This window comes from Drosophila bipectinata, unplaced genomic scaffold, assembly GCF_030179905.1.
Source record: "Drosophila bipectinata strain 14024-0381.07 unplaced genomic scaffold, DbipHiC1v2 scaffold_57, whole genome shotgun sequence".
In the NCBI taxonomy this organism is placed as follows: domain Eukaryota; kingdom Metazoa; phylum Arthropoda; class Insecta; order Diptera; family Drosophilidae; genus Drosophila; species Drosophila bipectinata.
Genome location: NW_027222981.1, coordinates 6,746 through 12,268, shown reverse-complemented (window position 1 = coordinate 12,268; position 5,523 = coordinate 6,746). Strand labels below are relative to the sequence as shown.

The window sequence follows — 5,523 nt, the reverse complement described above, 5'->3', positions numbered from 1 at the left end:
CCGACTCAGAATCGCTAAAGAGTTGTCTTATGTTTCTATATTGTTGAAACGGATTGCTCATGTGGAGCTGCGGCTATAAAGTCGCCCGAAAGAAAAAATATTTATGTATGAATTATGTGCCGATGGAGGCGACTGGACTGGTGAAGGGGCCGCGGGGGCTGAGCTGCCGCTTTAGTTATGTGTGCGGGCTCGTCAAGTTGCGCTACAGCTGTGTCAAGTAGCGGTAAGGTAAGGGGTGCGCGGGGACTGAGCCGCCGCTTATGCAAACAGAGAACAAAAACAATTAAAACAACAAAGTGCCACACTGCATGCGCGGCCGTATCGTGTTCTCGAAAATGGAGTGGGGAAACAAAACGGAAAAGAAAAATAAATAACCAAAACTGCGCGGCTAATACCAAGAATTCTTGTGTAACAAAAAAGACATATAAAAGCTGAATTAAATACACGCGATTATATAAATTATTTCCGATTGAAATTTAAAATTTTCTGCCAGCGATTTTTTGGTTTTGGTTAGGAATTTTTATTCCGCACTTTTTGTGTTATATAGAATATTCATTTATTTATTCACAAAAACAGAAATGCAAAAAATATTGGGACAATAATTGGTTCACAAAATGAAATGGTTTAAATATTTTATAATAGGTAAAAAAATGTTAATGCTAAACCGTCAGCCAACTAATAAAGTTTATTTAAAAATTTTTTTTTAATTTTATGGGGCTGCAGTTTTTTATTAGCGTAAGGCACAATATTTTACTATTCTTGTCTTTCTTTCTTTCTTTTTTTTTATTTTTTAATACACAAAGAAAAATTCATGCAGACTTAGAAAAACTGTGTAAATAAAAGTGCTCACTTACATGGTTCTTTTACGATGGGCGCCAGATAATATAAGTTGGGTTTGTGTAATGATAATGTTATTGGTTATCCCTCGCTGCAGTCGGTGATGCCGTAGATCAGGGGTGCTCAACGCCTATACACTGAGTGCACTTTTGTTTTTGTAGATGCTCTGTGCTTATGGCTGGTGCGCCCATAAGCACCGTGCATATGGGCTTCGATTACCATGCGAAACAAAAACAATTTTGCTTGTTTCTTCATTACATCCCTATCCGTCGTCACGCTTCGCTGAACGCAGTGTATTTTGTTTTTGTTTTTTCCTCGAGCACATGCACTGGAACTTATTCTTCTGTCTGCTTTGGCTTTTGATTTATTTCTTTTGATTTAGCTCAATTAAAATTTTCAACCACTAAAATTAATATAAATATTGAATCTTTTTTAAGCCAAATATAAAAAAAAAATAAATAAATAAATATTTAAAACTGCTTTTTTTTCTCTCAGTGCACAGTTGCGCCCCAACTCTAAAGCGCCGCTACATATGTACACGTTTCCTTGTGTCTGTGTTAGTAAACGCACTGCCATAAGACGAATTTGAGCACCCCTGCCGTAGATGCTGGAGATACGTTGTAAGGTAATTGCCCCTGGCGGTTGCCGGGGGGTGTTGCTACTTTTCGTAAGTAGTGGTTGAGATCCCTGGCGGTTGCCGAGGGGAGATTCGTTCTGTGACGGGAGCTATGATGGGAGCACTTGCCCCGTTGTCACGGCCCTTGAGGCGCGGTGACCAATTCAACAAAAGAATTTACAAATTAACGGCAGTGCCGGAGATTGGTTTTATGCTCTTTATTGTATGAGACTCTGACACAAACTGAAACTTAAAGCTAACAAAAAGTATTTCATAGCGGCCACGCAAATGTGCAGTGCTTACCGCTATGCATGGGCTTCCGGCCAGACGCTATGTCAGCAGTTTGGCCAGAGCGAGCTCTTAAATAATCGGACATTGCCGCTGCTTGGTTAACTTCAGTTAACTTATATATAGATAGAAGAAGATAGATTAACTTAATATGCATAATATAAGCAATTCAAAACTATAAACACAAAAAATAAATTTGTTAATATCAGTTTGCAATATCAATACAAATTTAAGAATTCAAATCAATAAAAAATATGAAGAAATATGGAGCAACTTATAATATAAATAATTGTTGATAATAATTCGCGTATTGTACAAATGTGTGGCGTTCCAGCTTTCCAATAGAAAGTTCCAGCTTTCTATCTTCAAAAACACGAAAGTTGGGTCATTTCCGATCGTTCAGTTATATGACAGCTATAGGATATAATCGGCCGATCCTTATGAAATTTGGCATGTCGTAATGTTTTCCAAAAATAGCACTCATGTCAAATTTGAACTCTCTAACTCTTAAAACACCGAAGTTATACCATTTCCGATCAATCAGTTATATGGCAGCTAGAGGATATAGTCGGCCGATCCGGGTCGTTCCGACTTATATACTGCGTGCAAAGGAAAGAGGAGAGTGTGCAAAGTTTCAAGTCGATAGCTTTAAAACTGAGAGACTAGTTCGCGTAGAAACAGACAGACGGACAGACGGACATGCTCATATCAACTCAGGAGGTGATCCTGATCAAGAATATATATACTTTATAGGGTCGGAGATGTCTCCTTCACTGCGTTGCACACTTTTGGACAAAATTATAATACCCTCTGCAAGGGTATAAAAAAAAAAAAGACAAAGTTTTCTTCAAAATGTTAATCTTACATCCAACAGCTTTTCCACATCCTCGCAGTAATGACTGTGCGAGAGCATGGCCCTGTGCAGGCCGGCGTGGGACTGGGAGTCAAGCAAAAAGTCCACAATGTGCCTTAACTGCGCCACGTTCCAGTGCTTAAGACAGTCCTCCATGCCGGCGAAGGCTGTACGGAGGAAGGTGTGGAGTTCCCGCTGCTCAAAGGCATGAACCTCCTCCGAGAGGATAATTAGCATTTTGTAAGCCAGTAGACCATAGTTTTGGATGCGGCGACAGAATCCAGAGATGTTTACAATCCTTTGGAAGAGGAACAGCACGGCAAAGTTCTTGTAGCAGAGGTTAACCAGAATAGAAAGAGCTAGCAGGGCGTGCGAGTTCTCCTCCTCGTCGGCCTTGCTGGAGGAGGTGCCGTTCCCGTTGTCAGAGCCATCCTCTACTCCGTGTACTATCTCTGCCAGGTGCTCTAGCAGGGCTGCCAGGTAGGGCTCCTCCCAGTCGATTTGTATGCCGTAGGTCAAATCCTGCAGAAGTACCAGCAGCCGGTGGACACGTTCCGCCCGCTGGGTGCGGCGCAGAATCATTCCCAGCAGCGGCACAAAACAGAACTTGACCACAATGGCCCGGCGAGCCTCCAGGTTGCGACTACAGTGCTGGATGAGCGCCACGCAGGACCAAAGGACTTCCGCCCCTGAGCCCTCGGTGTCTAAGGCGCCCATCAGAGCGTGCAGGTCCACATAGAAGCGGGCTAGTTCCAGATTTCCCGGCAGGGGAGCAAAATGATGCGGCTGCACCTTGGTGCCGAGCAGTGCCACACTCCGCTGCACATACACAAGGCGAGTCCTCGCCGGAATTCTCATTACCCGTGTGGTTCCGTAGCGTGGCCATCGGTTCGGTCTCACTCGAAATCTCCCCGTTCAAAATGCAATTTGCACAAAACACGCAAAACACAAAAAAATGGTTAATTTCGAAAGTTGTTGATCGCTTGGCGCTTGGCGATTAAATATCGAAATCGAAATCGGTCATCGAGTTGGCAGCTTTCCCAATGAATTAGTTTTAAAAAAGTTGGCATTCTTTCTTTTATATGCCGCCACATTTAAATTTTGTACAATACGCGAATTATTATCAACAATTATTTATATTATAAGTTGCTCCATATTTCTTCATATTTTTTATTGATTTGAATTCTTAAATTTGTATTGATATTGCAAACTGATATTAACAAATTTATGAATTTATTTTTGGTGTTTATAGTTTTGAATTGCTTATATTATGCGTATTAAGTTAATCTATCTTCTTCTATCTATATATATAAAAGAAAGTCGTGTTATATGTTACACCACTTATAAATCAAGAACGGAAGAACAGATTTGAGTGAAAATTGGTAGGGAGGTAGCTTAGAGCCAGGAGAAGGACATAGGATACTTTTTGTCCCGTTCGACAGCGCGAATTATACTCCACCGAACTATACTCCACTTATAGTAATGAATAAAAGTAAGTAGGCTGTGAGCGTAACGTATCATATTTTTATGTACGATATTATGTATTTATACATTTATCTAGATGTATAAAGGTAATGAAAAGGCGCGTGTAAGCATGGCGCAGTTACGTGAATCACAATCGAAAGATGCACAAGAAAATGTCAAATGAAAATGTCAAATGTCAAAATGTCAGCAGCTAGGCTTGAGCGAACACGATTGAGAGTTAGGCAGTCGCGTTCTGCAGCAATCGATTTGATTCGGATGTTTAATTAATAATGCCGCGACCAAGACGATCGAATCTTTCCCGACAAAGCCGTAATGCAAGAAGAATACAAAATACTGCAAATGAAAGCGGTGATATGCAATTGGGCCAATTTTAGTCATCAAACAGTCAACTCTAGAGCTGCGCGAGATAGAAGAATACGAGATCAGGAGATTAAATTTATAAAGGTAAAGGTATAAAGCATGGCGCAGTTACGTGAATCACAATCGAAAGATGCACGAGATGAACATAATCAACAAAGACCACTTTTCAAAGAAGAGAAACGCAAAGATTAATAGTTAGAAGAAGAATTAACTAACAACGGCAACAAGTTTATCGAGGATTCACATCTGGGCAATTTCTTCGACTAGCATTCCTGCTTATTCCAAAGTGATTATTGTGAACATTCAAAGTGAAAGTTCCAAAGTGAACATTCCTTATCTCGCTTCTTCCTGCCGAGTTACGATTAAAAAAAAATGGCAACGCATTGGCCATTGCATCTTCTGGCGTTGCAGCAACCTTATTAGATGGAGGCATAACAGCTCATTCAGCACTTAAGCTGTCATTGAACATTCAAAATAATCCAGATGCAGTGTGCAACATAAAAACAATCGTCTATGGGCATAGTGCCCATATTTTGGATGAATGCACTATAGGACGTAAAAATTCGCTTGGGGAATTGGATTGGTCATTTAGGGATATAAGGAACAATGATAAACTATTTTACGGCCCTTTGTTACTCCTTTCAGGTGTTCACGGTTAATGTACGCTGATGAATTCAATGCTTGCTTAAAATCATCGCAACTGTGGCGTAATGTTGAAAAAGAACCGACCAAGAATATGCGCGATCAAATGCTTCAGGATCCATCCTTTCTCTAAACAACTGTTAGATATTGGCGAGGGGAATTTTGCTGTACGTGAAAATACTGGATGTACTTGAAATACTGAAAAACATTTATTAACCAAAATAAATGAAGAAAAAACAGCTAGCCCTTATAGAAAACAAAAAAGGGCAAAACAACGTTTGACGGGGTCGCTAGTAGGATATAAATATGAGGATCTAAGATTTTTCTGAAAAGTTTTTATTTCTAAAATCCTTTTTTTAAAGTTTCCTGGACATTTATATTTCCTGGACATATTTCTACTAAAAACGTAGAAGAGGGTTTATGGAGAGAAATTCAGTTTAAT

General features: G+C 40.1%; 1 long non-coding RNA gene across 1 annotated transcript; it reads left to right on the top strand.

The window, feature by feature from the left end:
• Positions 1–3,905: 3,905 nt before the first annotated feature.
• On the top strand, positions 3,906–5,287 carry LOC138927688 (uncharacterized). Its single transcript, XR_011444155.1, has 2 exons — positions 3,906–4,086; positions 4,156–5,287. It is a non-coding gene; the product is annotated as an uncharacterized lncRNA (long non-coding RNA).
• The last annotated feature ends 236 nt before the right edge of the window (positions 5,288–5,523 follow it).